Below are 17,486 nucleotides of genomic sequence, written 5' to 3' on the forward strand. Positions count from 1 at the left end.
TATAATTGTCAAATTTTAAAGAAACCTCACCAATTTAATCCAGATTTCTTTTTCTTTTTGAATCAATCGCTGTGCTGGGTAAACTCAAGGCTGCACTTCTCGGGGGTAGAAAATGGTGTCCCATGCCAGCATCTCAATCTCACTGATCTTCTCGCTCTGAAAAGGAGCATTTTGGGCGGCGCTGCTGGGTGCCTGCCCTCAGGATCTTCCTCCTGAGGTTTTGGGGGGCTGGTGACACCCATGCAAAAACCCTCCCCCCCCAAAAAAGCTGGATTCTCTCCGAGGGGCTGAATCCCGCTTGCTCACGGCTCCACGATCAACCGGAAGTCCCCAACATCATTCATACTTGGGATACTTAGGGCTATATCCAACTAACTTCTACTCAAAAGTAAACTCACTGAAATTTAAAAGCCCCTTCCTTTCAATAGATTTACTCTGAGTATGGCTAGCATTGAATGTGATTCTATGGCTGCAATCCTAAGACTGGCTGGTGGACAGATGGACTATAGGTGGTTGAACTGCCAGTCCAATGTCCTGCAGGGCTTTAGCCCAGAGGAATGGTTTGTTTTTGTTTTTTTAAAAAAGTCACAAGCACATGTAGATTTATTTTTAGACAAAATAAAAATTACATTGTGTTTGTTATTTCCTTCGATGTTCACAGACCCTCCAAGTGTCCCTATTTTCCAGGGACTGTCCCGGATTTACAAAAGCCATCCCGGTTTCTGATTTGATCCCGGAATGTCCTGCTTTTCCTTAGGACATCCCTATTTTCATTGGCGAAATCTTGGAGGGTATGGAGTTACGCAATCCCTGAATCAATGAGATAAGTAACTATACAACCTTTAGAAGACATCTGAAGGCAGCCCTGAATAGTTTTATTAATAAAATAAATAATAAACTAATTTATTATTTATACCCCGCCCATCTGGCTGGGTTTCCCCAGCCACTCTGGGCGGCTTCCAACAGAAAAATAAAACACGGTAAACTATTAAACATTAAAAGCCTCCCTGAACAGGGCTGCCTTCAGATGTCTTCTAAAAGTCTGGTAGTTGTTTTCCTCTTTGATCTCTGTTGGGAGGGCGCTTCTCGCAACGAGGGAACCACCAGAAGGCCCTCGGTGCTGGACCTCAGTGTCCGGGCAGAATGATGGAGGTGGAGACGCTCCAATATTATGCTATTGGAAGCCACCCAGAATGGATGGGGCAACCTAGTCAGATGCGCAAGGTATGAATTTAAAAAGTTGTTGTTGTTGCTGCTGCTGCTGCTGCTGCTGCTGCTGTTAAACAGGACATCCCAATTTTCATCAGAGAAATGTTGGAGGGTGTGTGGACAGGTCAGGGAGTGTTTGAGATATTTCCTGCAAAACTTCATTGCCCTTGAAGCTCATTCTTTGCTCATTCTTTCTCAACTCATCATCACAGATTATGAAGTTCTGTTTGTGGACAGGGGCTGCACTTCCAATTGTAGACGAGTACAAGAAAACTCACACTATAGGAACTTTACCTTCTGCTGCCGCAACACCCCTAAATGCAACAATGTGAACATCTGGGAGGATTCCAAGTAGAGCTAATAGAAGCTGGAGCGGTAACCTGCCCATCCCTAATTCAGCACTTCTGTATATATGGAGAATGTGAACTCTTTGTCCAATAAACTCATCTTTGAGCAGATTCAAGAGTGTTTGATCTTCCTAAATATGTTTATTTGCAGATAGGGCTGTGTGAGTCTGGCAATTTTGGTTCCTCCTCATTTCTCAGCCATGACTATATTTCCAAATATTGACCATATTTCAGTACAACTTTATGGTTTCCTTAAAAGCCCCCACAAAAATAAGTTATAGCATTTCTCCTAATATTTGCCACTTTTTAAATATGATATTGCCTAATATACTAAGCAAGGACTTTCCCCTAATACAGTGTATTTTCACTTATGTTTGTTCATTTGTGCACACTTTCCTTTAATATACAATTTTTATATGCATTCTTAATTGGGGAACTGTATTTCAAAATCCTGAGAAGCATGGATTCTGAACGATAGTTTCCTTTCAATTCATGCATGTGAATTAGATGAGTTCTTATGAAAGGGCAGACTTAACCAAATTTCTCACCCATCTTCATGCAAGTTTCACTGGGTACATTCTTTATTAATAAGAAGGAATCATAGAAGCCAACTCCTAGGGGGTGAGGTCCCTTCACCCCACCCCAATAAAATATTTGAGGGGGCCACCCCCCAAGTTGATGGGCATTGTCATTCAGGCAGTGTGCATGTGATTATGTGGGCTGGGGTTTACCTGCCCCCCCCCCGCCAATATTTTATTCAAGTTAGCACCACTGGAAGGAATCATTTCTTTAGTGTGGCCCGGAATTTTCTGCCTGTTGACATTAGGGAGGAATCTTCAGTAGACATCTGTTGAAAACTTATTCCATCAAAGGAGGAGTAGCAAGTTAAACTGCTTGAATATATGGAACTAGCGAATGTGATGGAAAAGATCAGGGATCGATCTACCCTAAAGTTTAAAAAGGAATGGGAGATTTATAGGCAATATTTAAAAGAACATTGTCCCCATATTAAAACTTTAGAAGGCTTTGAATAACTCTCGGAATTGCAAAACGCATAAAGAACACAAATAAGATATAATACAGGCTAAGTTTATTGAAAAATAGAGGCAAGTAACAAGGAAATGAAGAACCCACACCAAGGAGGTCGGAAGTTGATGGCTGAAGTACTTTTGTGTTTTCGCGTTGTAACTGTGTTTCTTTTTTTTCTTTTGTGAGCTATGTGTTGTTGTTTTTTCTTTGTGTGTCTGTGTCGTTTATAAACCAATAAAGATTGAATTAAAAAAGAAAACTTATCTGTTACAGCAGGCCTATCCAAATACATGATTTAGTTACTGATAATGTTAAGTTGCTTTAAGACTTTATTTTGGTATAAAGCAACTAAGAATTTTTGTTTTTAATGTTTTATAGTTTTTTTGATTGCTTTAAAAGGCTTTTAATTGTTTTTAATGTTTTAAAAAATATATTTAACTGTATTTTTTTCATTTATGTGCTTGCCTCCAAGATGTACATGTAAATAAAAATAATAATAATATTGTCACTGATGAAAAATTAAAGGGCCCATATTTTGTAAAAAACAAAACAAAAACAAAAACCTGCAGAGGCTCAAGGTAATGATCTATTTTAAAAATTAGCTTCTGTGTAATGATACCTTGAGATGGGAAAGAAATAATAAGCATCATATCCAAACTATTGACCAGGTCAGAGATGGGGACCAAACTAGGAGGCTAAGCCTCTGCACAGGGTGGACTGAGGGGCATACCTTCACTGATATTAGAGTTGGCTTATTAGCACCAGAGTAATCACATTAAAAAGGGGACACAGGTGGCGCTGTGGGTTAAACCACTGAGCCTACGGCTTGCCGATCAGAAGGTCAGCGGTTCGAATCCCCACTACGGGGTGAGCTCCTATTACTCGGTCCCAGCTCCTGCCCACCCAGCAGTTCGTAAGCACATCAAAGTGCAAGTAGATAAATAGGTACCACTACAGCGGGAAGGTAAACGGTGTTTCCGTGCGCTGCTCTGGTTCGCCAGAAGCGGCTTTGTCATGCTGGCCACATGACCTGGAAGCTGTACGCCAGCTCCCTTGGCCAATTAAGTGAGATGAGTGCCGCAACCCCAGAGTTGGTCACGACTGGACCTAATGGTCACGGGTCCCTTTACCTTTAATCACATTAAAGGAAAAAAGAAAGATTTCCTATCCTGGGTGGGCCACAGAAACCCAAGGCATTTGTATTTGTAGTTTCACAACACCCTGAGCTGCCAAAAAGCTGTCCTTGAATTCAGTTGCACAGAGGTCAGAATGCCCCATTCTACCCAAGGACAATAGCATACTCTGTATGTAGCAAGAACTTGGAGATATTTTAAGAGAAATGTTTGGCTGTAGGCAGTAACCCTATCCCAGCTAGTATTAGAATCTCATCAGGTTTTCTTGGCTGCGGAGGTAATTTTCTGACTTGGTGAGTCAGTGCAACTGCTTTGCTAATTCTCTAGGTTCTTTGTCTTCTTAAATTGTATTTGGAGTCTGTGAAATCTGTGAAAATGCAAAGTTGGAATTTCAAATTCAACCTAGAAGTGGTGGATCAGGCCAGAGTCCAATCTAGTCCAGCATCCTGTTCTCGCAGTGACCAACCAGATGACCATGGGGCGCTCCAAAAGAGGACCTGAATGCAAGGGTGCTTTCCCCATTTGTGACTTCCCACAACTTCCCATTCTGCCTCTGACAGTGGAGGTGGAACGTAGCCATCATGACTAGCAGCTGGCTAGTATTAGGCTAGCTTCACTCAAGATGAAGATGAAGGCCATTCATCAATAGGGTTCATCAAACGTTATCCTGGGTTAAGGTTACTAGATTTTTTTCAAAGAATTCGGGGACACTTTTTTTTGAAAAGAGAGAAGAAAAAAATATATCAATAAAATAAGAAGTAATATCTTCTCTTCTGTGGTCTCCTCTGTTGCACGGCCTTTCTCTGGGTCCCAGCCTGCCCTCTTACAGTCATAGCTGTCAAGTTCTCCCTCTTTTTAAGGGAAATTCCCTTATGATGAATAGGCTTCCTTGTGAGAAAAGGGAAAACTTGACAGCTATGCTTAGAGTGCTAGCCACCGTGGAGTAGGCTCAGGCCGGGCCTGGGCTTGGCCATGTGTCCTACCTCTCCTCAGCAGCAGCAGTGCAGCAAGGTCGAGGCTCCCTTCTTTTTTCTCCATCCTCTTTTTCTCCCTTCTCCTTCTCCTCTCCTTCTTCTCTCTGCATCAGTTCCGCGGGTTTTACTGGCCCCAGAGTGCCACTGGGCAGTCAGCCGGGTGGCCAGGTGCTCTCGCTCCTGGCTCTATTTGAGTCATGGGGGTTGGTGGTCAGCGTTTCCCCCAGTTGACACGCCAGGCGTCCCTGGTTCCCCCTCAGCAGTGGCAGCAGAAGCGGCAGTCTCAGCAGCCCGGAGCCAGCCTGGTAGCGCAGTTGGCTCTGGCCAGCTTCTGGACCTGCTGGCTGCCATGGCACCCGCCATTTTGCCTCACCAGAAGTCCCCATATCATGCAACATTCATTCCCTACTAATAAATCTACAACACTTAAAATATAAATCCAGGGACATTAAATGAAATCCGGGGACATTCCGGGGATGGATTTTGTCCGGGGACAGATTTGTAAATCCGGGGACAGTCCCCGGGAAATGGGGACGTCTGGTAACCATATCCTAGGTCCCATGTGGATGTTGACTTTTTAAAATCATGGCAATCCTTTGGCCTATATATATGTTGTTTGGAATTGAGTTGTGTGAGCACAACAAACAACTCTTGGTTGGTGACGCTGCCATTAATGACAAATGTCACAACCCCTCCCTGTGTCATGTTGTGATATGAGATGTTGCGGAAGTTCTCCAGCTATGGGATTTGCAAAACCTGCTTCAAGTGACAGGGGAGCTCTGCAAGCCCTTAAATTCTTTTCCAGCTCAAATTAACATCTGAACTGGAGAAAAAAAAGGATCACAAGGGTCATCCAGTTCAGCCCCTTGCAATGCAGGAATATTTTGCCCAAATGGAGCTCAAACTCACAACCCTGAGATTAAGAGTCCTCACATTGTGCTGTCTGGTCTCCCAGAGACAACTGGTTGCTCACTGTGGGAAATGGGACATTGGTCTAGAGGTCTTTGATTTTATCCAGCAGGACTCTTCTTGTGTTCTTTGATATTCAGAAAGCCAGGCTTCAATGGAATCTTATTGTCTGTGGTCTCAGGCCAAATGTCATGGGTATTGCAGAAGCTTCTCTTGCAGCACAAGATCTCTGTTTTACGGAAGTGGAGGACGTTAAAAATTGTATAGCAGGTGGAACCGCAGCCTCGCTGAATCTTCACAATCACCGGGCCTAAGAAAGGAGGCAGAGAGAGAAGCAGTTGTGAGGCATGCAAAGTCACTGAGCCCTCAAGTGGGAGAGGCTGGCAGTGCACACTTCTTGGAAGAGATGCACTGCTATGAAGGCACCTGGTGTTGCATGCTGGGGGTGGAGCTGCAACATTTGGTTAATGGTCACTGTTACTGTCAGGGGACCACCAGGTGTTAGCGGAGAGTCCCGGAAGTGGGGGCCAAAGGCTCTTGTGGAGCCGTCTGCTGAAGATCTTGCTGAACCTCAGGAAGCGGTGCAGACCCTCGAGGATGCTGAGGAGGCAAGGTCCTCAGAGGGAAGCGTGGGGGGGTCGGGTCGGAAAGCCCAGGAAGGAGAGGTGCCAGAGGAGATAGCACCAGCCCCCCCGCTGGGCAGTTTCAGTGGGGAGGGTTCTCCAGCAGCCCCATCACCCCAACAACGGAGGGGTGAAAAGAGGTGGGCAGAGAGGAGGAGATTCCGAACGCCCAGTGTGTTCTGTTGGAGGAGGTCACGAAGGGCGGTGCTTCCAGATTCTGACTCGGGATATATCCATCATGCTTTTTGTTGCTCTATCTTGTACATAAATAAATCTCTGTAAAAACCAGCCACAGAGTTTGGAGCGGATTACTCGTGAGGAAGCCCCAACACCATTAAAGTTACTTTCCCCAAATTATGAGGCTTGGGACATGTGTGCCTCCTTACCAGCCACCTTCTGTAAGAAAGAGCTTTATGTCACCCTGAGCAGAAGTCTCAATGGGATGACAGTGTATTTATTTTTGGTGGATTCCAAAATAAATTTGAAATGATTCTTTGGGGAGATCTGTACTTGAGCCAATTCTGCTTAGCAATGGGAATTCTCCCCAGCAACAGGTTTCTTTATCTGGGCATGTCTGGGGGAGGAGAGATTCAGTGTCTGCCAGTGTCTGTGAGTCTGTGAGCTTGTCTCTCTGGCTGGATGGCTGCAGGGAGCAGAAAGGATCGAAACCTCTGTATATACCAGTAGTTCTGTTTTATTTTATGCCTCCTTCAAGACAAATGGTACCTCCCACCTCGATGGAATCATTAATCACTCGCTGGACCCACCCAGTCAACCTGCTATGTCTACTTCAAAGAAGCTCAAATGGGCAAGGGTCAAGGTGATCAGCCTTCTTCTTCAAGCAGCTTGTCCACAACAGTATAAACTGACCCAGCATAGATGGAACAGACTTTGCTCTAGACACCTACACCAGACTTGCTCTAACTATGGCATCTAACACTGTCCAAATCTGAGTGATTTTGTCCCCAAAGAGCCTCGCAAAGGGGTTACAGCAGGACTCCTAGAGTGTCAGAGGAACCTTCTCTTGGCCAGCTGAGAAAAGCCCCTTCACCACTCAGAAAAGCTCTGTTGGACATCTACTTGCAGACGCAATGGTAGCAGAGAAGTAAGCTTTCTTCTCCTTTGCCACTTCCACCACCATGTGGTAGGCACAGTGGTGCCGCCTCGGTCAGGTTTGGACCTAGTCTTGCACCATCTACCCTCTAACCTCCAATCCCCTTGCTTCGTTGCATGCAGGTCACTAGAATACCAAGGTGATCTACTTGTTCCACAGTGACAGCAAAGCTGCTCAGGGGCGATCGAGTCAGGGTCTCTTGGCATCTCACCATCCCATAGTGAGGCAACAGCCTCAGCTGGAGTGCCAGCCATGCCAGCCAGGAAATCCCTCAGAGGAATCCATTCAGGAATCCATCAGATTCCATCAGTCTCTGAGGATGGACCAACTCAATGGGTCCCCCATTCTTGCCGACTGCTGTAGCTACATTCACTCCATCCATCCATCCATGATAATGGACTCATAACGAGCCTCCCAATCAAAAGAGTATTACCAGTCTGTATGCCCCACCACATGTGCTGGATAATTGAGGTACTGAGACAGCCCTCTGGGGGCTACCAAGTCCTGAGCCAGTTCATCTGAGGCAGCCTCGGCTTGGATTCTGAGGCCCCCCAACAACACGTGTGAGGGTTCTCCAACGCCATATTTGAGACTACCTCAGCCAACTTGGTCAGGTAGGTTACATAGGAGCAGGGCAGGTCATACACTAACAGCATCCTTATTCTGTCTCTCTAGCCCAGCACCACAAACAATCCCCCAAACCCAGACATGAGTAGATTGATCCCCTGATGAGAAAGATGGATTTTTTTATGGAGAACTGCAACTCCCTCTCCCCACCCCTCTAACCTGGAAGGGTGCTGCATATCTGTGTGAACATGTGTCTACTAGTGCAAAGTGTACATATATTGGTGAAAATAAAATACATTCTATTAGGGGAAATTGCTTTGCAAAAAGAGTGTATATTCACCAGAACTGTATGCAAAAATGTGAATATTATTGGAAATTTGTACTATTTTTTAAATGGGGATTTAAAAGAATTCAGAAATTGATGGGGAAATGTTAAGAAGTCAAATACAGAAAAATATTCCACTAACCTACTCAGAGTAGACCCATTGAAACGAATGGCCCCAAGGTGGCCATGTCTCTTAACTTCAGTGGGTCTGCTCTGAAAAGGACCAGCACGGGGATGCAACCCTAAAACTGGGGAAATGAGAAACTGCAGTTGATAGATTCACCCCTCCTTAGTATCAGCATAAAACTCTTTTCTGATCAGCATTAGAGCGGCCAACTGTTAATAAAGCCACATGCATGGTGAGTCTGCCATGGAACCTCCAGCCTCACCTCTTAAGGCTCACCTCGAGAAATTCTCCGAGTGTAGCAGTATTCTGCAACGCCCCCAGAACAAATGTATGTTTTATGGGAACAGGTATTGTCTTTCTTCACGTTGTCACAGACATGGCAGTGGATAGCTCCATCTGTGTAAAGCAGCAGAGGGTTAAAGATGGTCACTTAGAATGGAGAAGCGACAAGGATTCTGCAGAAAATAGAAAGCATCTCCTTAAGGACTCATCTATGTCATGCCAGGGGATGTGCATCAGATGCAGTTTCCAAGACTGAGCTGAAACCTCATATTGACTGAAGTCCTATGCACACTTATTGTGTCTGCAGACTGTCACTATTTTGTGGGAGGGATACGAAGGTCCTTCCTTTGTCTTCTGGAACTAACCATTACACATTTCTTCAAGATGCTTTCTATCCTCAGCCTGCCATTGTACCAACCGAAAAGCTTCTTGAGCAGCAGCAGCAAGCAGGAGGAGGAGGACTTTGGGTTTTCTGTTGGCAATTTACCTGGTTCAAAGCAAAGCAGAAAAGAGAGCCCCAGAATCATAGACCTGTATGCCTTTGTGCTCATCCTGAAAAGTTAGGTTGGAGAAGGAAAGCAATCTGATGGCTACAGGCAACAAATGAATCGCTGAGCACCTCCTACGCTAGAGGATGGGAAAGGTAGGCAGGCAGGATTTATTCCCGGGCCACGGTTGGGAGTTTGATTGAAATCTTATTGAAGATAGAAGAGATAGGCACCTTCATGCATTTGGCAGATCTAGCAAACACCTGGGGGAGAAATAAAATGTGTGGGTCCCTCTGCGAATGTTCAACCTTTTGAAGGGTGAACAACGTGATCTATTTATTCATTATCTAAGAATTACATTTTCTGTTTCTTCCTCTGCCAGTTTGGATTACAAGTGATATTATTATCTTTCCATATGAACCTACCTGGACCCTGAGATCATCTTCTGAGGCCCTCCTTTGTGTGCCTCCTACTTGAGAGGTCCAGAGGGTGGCAACACAAAAACGGGGCTTCTCTGCAGTGGCTCCCCGTCTGTGGAATGTTCTCCCCAGGAAAGTTTGCCTGCCGCTGTCATTATACACCTTTAGGCACCAGGCAAAAATGTTCCTTTTTAACCAGGCCTTTGGTTGATCCAATTTGCATCCTATGCCCTTTTAAAATGGGGGGGGGGGTTGGGGGGTTATTAGGTTGTTGTTTTTATTCTGATTATATAAATTGTGGTTTTATATTTTGATTTTGTTCTGTGAACTGCCCTGAGACCTCCGGGTATAGGGCCGTAAAGAAATAATAATAATAATAATAATAATAATAATAATAATAATAATAATAAACAAAGTACCGGAAGCAAAAAGATCCCCTGCAATGAAGGGAGAAAGACCACCAGTTATGCAACATTTTTGGACTGAAAACAACAACAGTGAATTGGCATTCACTGGATTGATTTCTGTTCCGGACTTGAGAGAGAGAGAAAATGAACATTGGCAATTTGGACTTCTGTTTGTTGTTGTTGTTTTCGCTGGAATTCTCGGGCATCCATACAACAGTTGGTTGCAATACAATGCAGTACCTTGAGATGAGCTCTGTGGGATTTAATTCTGAATGAACATTGACAGAATCAAGCCGTGAGTCGTATATGCTGAACACAAACAGACGCCTCTCCAAATCCCAGTTGATAGGTACAATGGACAGAGAAATGCTTATTATTGTTACAACCCACTAACTAAACTTCGCAGAGACATTATTATATATATATATATATATATATATATATATATATATATATATATATATATATATATATTCTGCTCATGCAGATTTGTTTATTATATTATTTATATACATTTATATACCCCCTGTCATCATAAGATCTTGGATCTTATAACAGATGAATAGATCTACTTCAAAGGCAAAACATGCATTGATTGCTACAATGCACACCAAATTATTGTATAATTGTAAAAAAAAAATTGCATAATGTCAGAAGGATGTATGAGGTGCATGGTTGTAACAGGGCATAGCTGTGACTACCCCACTTCAGCACTTCTGAACATAGCTGCCAAGTTATCCCTTATGCTGAATAGGCTTCCTCGCGAGAAAAGGGAAAACTTGGCAGCTATGCTTCTGAATTTGCCACTACAGCACCATTGTCAAGGGGAGAAGAACTGTGAATCACATGAATTTTGAGATTCAGGCAGGATAAGGCTCAGGATAAGATTTCGCATCCCCACCATCTCCACTTTCTCCCTTGATGAAATGGCTGTTTTACTGCAGCTCAGCTTTTGTATTTCTTGGCAATGTTTTTTCCTTATCTAGTAAGTTCATTTAGTAGACTCAGTAATGCTTGATCTTAACAAAATCCTACCACTTTTGCATTTATCTGTATTACAGCTGTTTTAGAATTTATCTGGATTACAGCTACTTTTATTCCTGCATTTTAGGGGGTTGTAGAAGACCCTTGGGGTCCCTTCCAACTCTACAATTCTATGATTTTAAGGGGGGATAGGTTCTAGTGATCTGGGATTCTTCTGGTTTTAGAAATCACAGCATGCTGCTTATAAGTGACTATTTCACCACCATTATTCCTGCCAAGGGCATGTGATATGAGGGCCCTTGTGTTTCAGGAATGAATTTGCACCTTGGTATTTTAATAGATTACTGCTTAAGATCCAATATATAAACCCACCTCCATTCATCCTACATGGTCCAGTTTATAACCTTGACCACGAATAGCACTTCATTCTCTGGCTGACTTTTAGATTCTCTGTTATTGCTGCAACTTCGTCTCACATTTTGAATCAGTGGAATGAAGATGTTGTACAAGATGCCAGCTGTCAGTTTCTTAGTTGCTCTCTGCTTGGAGACCGTTGGTAAGTCTTTGTCTGCTCAGTCCGAGTGAGGTATCATTGCCACCAAAGCCACAAGGCTGTGCAAAGCTTTTTGAGAATAAGTCTCAATGAGTTCAGTAGGTCTTAGGTCTGAGTAAGCATGGACAGGGTCAAGCTGTGAATCTTTCACAAAGATCTTTCAGTGAAAATTGAAGTCATAAGCTATGGGAACATTTTTCAGAGTGATCATGGTTGCTTCTTTTGAACCCAGCTTTGCAACTTGCCATATGCACATATGCAGGCAAGCAGATAGGCAGGAATGCAAAGTCCAATTCACCATATACTCAGAAATGAAGCGGGGAAATGTTTTGAAAACAAAAGGTCACTTGCAACACACACACACGAGAGAGAGAGAGAGAGAGAGAGAGAGAGAGAGAGAGAGAGAGAGAGAGACTATAAACCAAAACCAAAAATCCAATATATGCCACATTGTATCCATAACAAACAGATTCTTGTTTGCAAAGGTATTCACCTCTCCCCCTTTCTTCCTGTGCCAGTTCTAAAGGTCATAGCCCTTTGTTTTAGAATTCCAATGTAAAGGCATTATTTCCACCCTCGATAGGAAAAGCTATGTTTGTGCTAGCTGTTTTGTAACAGCAAGGAGCACAATTCATGTTTTCTCTTGCACCTGGCATTGAAATGCAGGCAGTTCTGCACAGCTTCTCCTGCCTGCTTGCAATTCCCAACTAGCCAGGTTTAGAGCAGCCACTTTCAAAGCCAATTCCCCGGCAGGTCTGTGACATCAGGTGCAGGTCAGGTAGCAATGTGACTGCCAATGAGCAATGCAGGGGGGCTTGAAGCATGCTCCTGATTGTGCACTGGCAACCAGATGCTTGGCACTGGCTTTCAGAATGAAAGGATCAGCTGCAATACTGATCCCAGCAGACTAACCCCACCCCTGTCTTAGTACTAGATGAGCAAGAGGCTAGGCCTAATCAGGCTAGGTTTTCCCCCTCACTGTGGTGTTCAGTGAACTTGTCCCACAGCAGTGGATGAAGGGACTCTGTGTTAAGAGCTTCAGCATGTGAGGGAAGACTCGGGTCTATTCAGGGTCCCCTCTCTTGTAGGAGAACTCTAGTTGTGTGTACATGTATTGGTCACACCCAGGGCTTTTTTTTCCCCCAGCCGGAACTTTCAGGGGGACACCATTGCCACTCTAAGAGAATGAGGGCGGTGTTTCAGGGTGAGTTCCGGCACCTCTTTTTCTAGAAAAATAGCACTGATCACATCACATGCTGCCTGAACAGGTGGTTGGTGGGATCACATCGTTAAATCAGTGTATTGAATTTCCTCTCCTCAGAGGTACAAGAGGATACAAGAGATCTCAGGTGTCATGGCTGTGAAGATGTACAACCAAACAATGAATGTGCAAAACACGTATTCACCTGTATTACTGAAGTAACTGCATATTGTTACAACAGAATGGTGAGCTATGGTGAGTCTTAAAGGGGAAATGGGGAGGGGGTGTCACTTACAGTAATTTCTACTTTACATGAGAGTTACTAAGCCAGGGATAGGGAGTTGGATTTGACTGGCAAGCCAGATTAATACCTCCCTCAGCCATTGCAGTCCAGGTTTTGACAGGTTAACAGAGTTATCCTACTTTCAATCCCCTGATGCCCAGTGAAGGCTGGCCTATGAGGGCCAAGGAGGCACTGCCCCACCAAACTCAGTCTGCCCTCAGCCAGCCCTCACTTGCCTTGCCTTCTTAATTACAACCAGTCCAGAGGGTGAAACTGGGTATCAGCTTCCTCCTCCTGAATCTCAATGAGGAGGAGGATGGGGGGGGGAGGGGGACACTTGAATTTTCTCTCTTCCATGAACTCTGGTTTCACTTACTATCAGAGCTCCCTTCTCCCTGCCCCACCAGCCATGGGCGTACCCAGGATCAAAACTAGGGGGGGGCAAGGGGAGGGGCCAAGGCACGGAAGGGGAGGGCCACAAAGTGGGTGGGAACGGCGAACTCGCGCTCCGCCGGGCTGTGCCCCTCCCTAGAAGCAGGGCTGGTGGGCGGAGGCGGAGCCCAGCCCAGCAGAGCGCGAGTTCAGCGTTCCCGCCCGCCGCGCCGCGCTCTCTGGTTCCCCGCCGCGCTTGGCCTTGCCAGAGGGCGCGGCGGGGAGCTGGAGGGAGGGCGCAGCGCGGCGGGCGGGAACTGCGAACTCGTGCTCCGCCGGGCTGTGCCCCTCCCTAGAAGCAGGGCTGGTGGGCGGAGGCGGAGCCCAGCCCAGCGGAGCGCGAGTTCGGCGTTCCTGCCCACCGCGCCGCGCTCCCTGGTTCCCAGCCGCGCTTGGCCTTGCCTGAGGGCGCGCCGGGGAGCTGGAGGGAGGGTGCGGCGCGGCGCGGCGGGAATGGCGAACTCGCGCTCCGCCGGGCTGTGCTCCGCCTCTGCCCACCAGCCCTGCTTCTAGAGTAGGGCAGCTGCCCTAACTTGCCCCATGGTGGGTACGCCCTTGCCACCAGCCCCAAAGACCACCAACCACCACAAACCAGAAGAAAAGGGAAAGGCACAGATAGCTCGATAAACAAGAGCCATGTCTTTATTTGATATCAACAGACTGGGATCTGTAATCACCCCACATTGCAGAAACTAAAGCTTGGTCTGCCTTTGGCTCTGTGTTCACCTACTGCTGGCCTGCCTGCTTTCAATGGGCACTAGCCGCTAATGCTGATGTCACAATGACATCAGGTGAGCTTTTTTTTTGCCCACATGGGTCTTACAAAGATAGAGCTTTGCATGGGGCTCCTAAAGACCCAACAATCAGCTGGCAGCCGAATCTCACCAAGCCTCTTTCAAAGCATTGTTGGAACTTCAGAAGCCCCTTTCAAAGTGCTATCTTGTGGAGCACTTTGCTGTGGGTTCACCCTTGCTGAACGCCATATGTGCTGAGTTAATCCTGTTATGGAATGCCCGCACTGCAACTTTGAGGCCAAAGTAGATGTGTGACGGCAGCAAACCTGTGTGTCCTCTTAATCAGGTGGCTCCTGAATTCCTGTAAAGGGGGATGCAGAGTGAGTTAATGCAATTGGAGAAGTGTTTGTTTTTGAACCTCCTCAAATGTTAGTGGTAGCAGTTGTACTTAGGAAAGCATAACTACATTTTTGCATGCCTGTCCAAATAGAGTTTTCTCACATTCAGGAAATGTTTGAAATATTTCCACCACAAATTCAATGCCACCTGTCACAGAGGGAGCGTTGTGACTACTCTAGAGTAACGATTCTCCACACCGTTGCCTTTTCATGCTTTTATTATGTGCAGTCTATTTACAGTGCTAGAGCTGTACAGGATACATGTTTTCAGTCTCACACGGAACCCTGGAATGGAGGTTCCAGCGTTTTTTTCCAACATAAGAGACGGGGCATTCCAAACCTCCTCCCCCGTTTCCACCGGCATAATTCCGTAACCGGAGGGAGGCAGGCTCTCCTTTCCATGTTTTCCTTCTCCCCCTCTTCCCTCTCTCTCTCTTCCTGTCTACCTCGCAGCAGAGGCTCCGCCATCCTGCCGGAGCCCTGTCCCCTACTTCCTCCTTCCCCACTGGACTCTTCCCCCTCGCCGCTGACGCTGGTGCTGGGGGAGGAGCTACTGCTCCTCAGGATGGGAGGGGGGCTTCTGTACCTTTTGTCCCTTACACCACCCAAGGCTGACTCTTCTCTCTTTTTGTCTCTTTTCTTGGGCACAGATGATCATACACTGTTTGTGGACCGAGGCTGCGTTGGTAACTGTATTCATGTACTACGAGATGAGCACTATAGGAATCTTACCTGGTGCTGTCGAAAAAATTACTGCAATACGGACAATATCTGGCCCCATGATGTCCCATCAGAGCTAATAATAACATAATAGCATAACAACAGTTTGAGATGGGGATTCTGGGAGCTTGTGTAGCAATGTGCCCGTTCTCTCCCCTACTCCCAGTCACACCTCCCAATCACAACCCGTCTTGTGGCTTTATTGCTTGCATTGCTTTGTCAACGGAATTACATGTTACATTTATGCCATTTTTAATCCATGTTACTTTGTAAATGCTATATCATGTTTCCCTTTATGTCACTACATCATTCTTCAAAGTTCATAATATTTTCTTCATCCATTTTCAGTGTGTATGAATAAGCTAATGAATTCATTTCTACTGCAGCCTGATTAATGCATATAATTTCACAATGGTTTAGATACCACTTGATTGTAATAAAATATCAAAGCAGTTGGTCTTGATCAATAGTTATGCTATACCCCCTGACTCACTGGGTTTCTAAAGTGCAATTTGCAAGACAGATTACATCACCAACATCATCGTTAGGTAAACCCACCAGAGTAGGAGAGGCCCACAAGGACACTTTGCCAAGGGTCTCCTAAAACCAGGAGATGCCCCTGATTGGCAATGACAGTCACAAAAAGATATTGAACTAGGGACTAGTCCCACACCAAAATCAAATGTTTGGCCAACCTCCTGTTACAGACCTTGAGTGATGGAAGAGCATCATGGGACAACCTGACATAGCATTTCACCAGCTTGATTCTTAGGATGTTCCTCCCAGCATGGGACCTAAACCTTATTGTTTTCTTTGTGTTTGGTCAGAGCTCACTGCTACTGCTTGCTGTCTATACAGCAGCCAGGTGGAAGTCACTCATCATGTACCTGACACATGGTAGCTACTTTGAAAGACTAGGAACAATCCACTCGTTTATCACTTCAGAAATTCCCTTGTTTGTAGGTACAAAAGCTATGTTTATAGGTCACGCCTGTTTGTGTTTTCAGGTCATCAGTCTCTTTACCATACATCTCAGGACAAAATAAGATGTCGTGAGAGAAGGGAAAGGGGGTTTCCAACCATACATTCCTCTTGTCACCTTAGCATGGAGACTGGGAACGGGGATGTGTCTGTGTGGAAGAGAACTGGAAAGCAGGTTTAACCTTTTCCTCACACTCAGATTCTCCACTGAAAATGCTGCAAGATTACGGAGGGAAGATCATTTTATTTGGTTCACATTTTAAAGCAAACTAGCCTACATTATACCTTCCACAGCGGGTGGCGCTGCAGTCTAAACCACGAAAACTCTTGGGATTGCTGATCGGAAGGTCGGTGGTTTGAATCCATGCGATGGGGTGAGCTTTGTTCCAGCTCCTGCAAACCCAGCAGTTTAAAAGCATACCAGTGCGAGTAGATAAATAGGTATGCTGTGGCGGGAAGGTAAACGGCGTTTCCGTGCGCTCTGGCTTTCGTCACAGTGTCCCATTGCACCAGAAGCGGTTTAGTCATGCTGCCACATGAGCCAGAAAGGTTTCTGCGGACAAACGTCGGCTCCCTCGGCCTGAAAGCAAGATGAGCGCCACACCCCATGGATGCCTTTGACTGGGTCCTTTACCTTTACCTTTTTACCTTATACCTTCCACACTAATGCACAGATGAAGACAAAGTTATCCTTTGGATTTCATACTTCTCTGAGTTGGCTACTTCCAGGTGCTACAGATTTTTCAACCTGTTTTTAAACGTACATGAAAAACATACCAGTCATGGCACCACAGCTTCTCTGGGTGTGGGAGTCTGAGGGGAAGGGAAAAGGTAAAGGGACCCCTGACCATTATGTCTAGTCGTGACCGACTCTGGGTTGCATGCTCATCTCGTATTATTGGCCGAGGGAGCCGGCGTACAGCTTCCTGGCCATGTGGCAAGCATGACTAAGCTGCTTCTGGTGAACCAGAGCAGTGCACGGAAATGCCGTTTACCTTCCCGCTTGGAGCGGTACCTATTTATATACTTGCACTTTGATGTGCTTTCAAACTGCTAGTTTGGCAGGAGCTGGGACTGAGCAACGGGAGCTCACCCCGTCACGGGGATTCGAACCACCAACCTTCTGATCAGCAAGCTCTAGGCTCTGTGGTTTAACCCACAGTGCCACCCACGTCCTGGATGAGGGGAAGGGAGACTTGGCTAAAACAGGGTGTTCTCTCTGCTTGCTTGCCCACCCTTCCCATTAA

The 17,486-nt window shown here is 45.7% G+C and overlaps 1 long non-coding RNA gene across 1 annotated transcript; it reads left to right on the forward strand.

The window, feature by feature from the left end:
- The first annotated feature begins 9,142 nt into the window (after positions 1-9,142).
- LOC148683491 (uncharacterized) lies at positions 9,143-15,698 on the forward strand. Its single transcript, XR_015947001.1, has 4 exons — positions 9,143-9,282; positions 11,383-11,493; positions 12,812-12,946; positions 15,189-15,698. It is a non-coding gene; the product is annotated as an uncharacterized LOC148683491 (long non-coding RNA).
- The last annotated feature ends 1,788 nt before the right edge of the window (positions 15,699-17,486 follow it).

This window comes from Zootoca vivipara, chromosome 14 (genome assembly GCF_965207765.1).
Source record: "Zootoca vivipara chromosome 14, rZooViv2.hap1.1, whole genome shotgun sequence".
Lineage (NCBI taxonomy): Eukaryota > Metazoa > Chordata > Lepidosauria > Squamata > Lacertidae > Zootoca > Zootoca vivipara.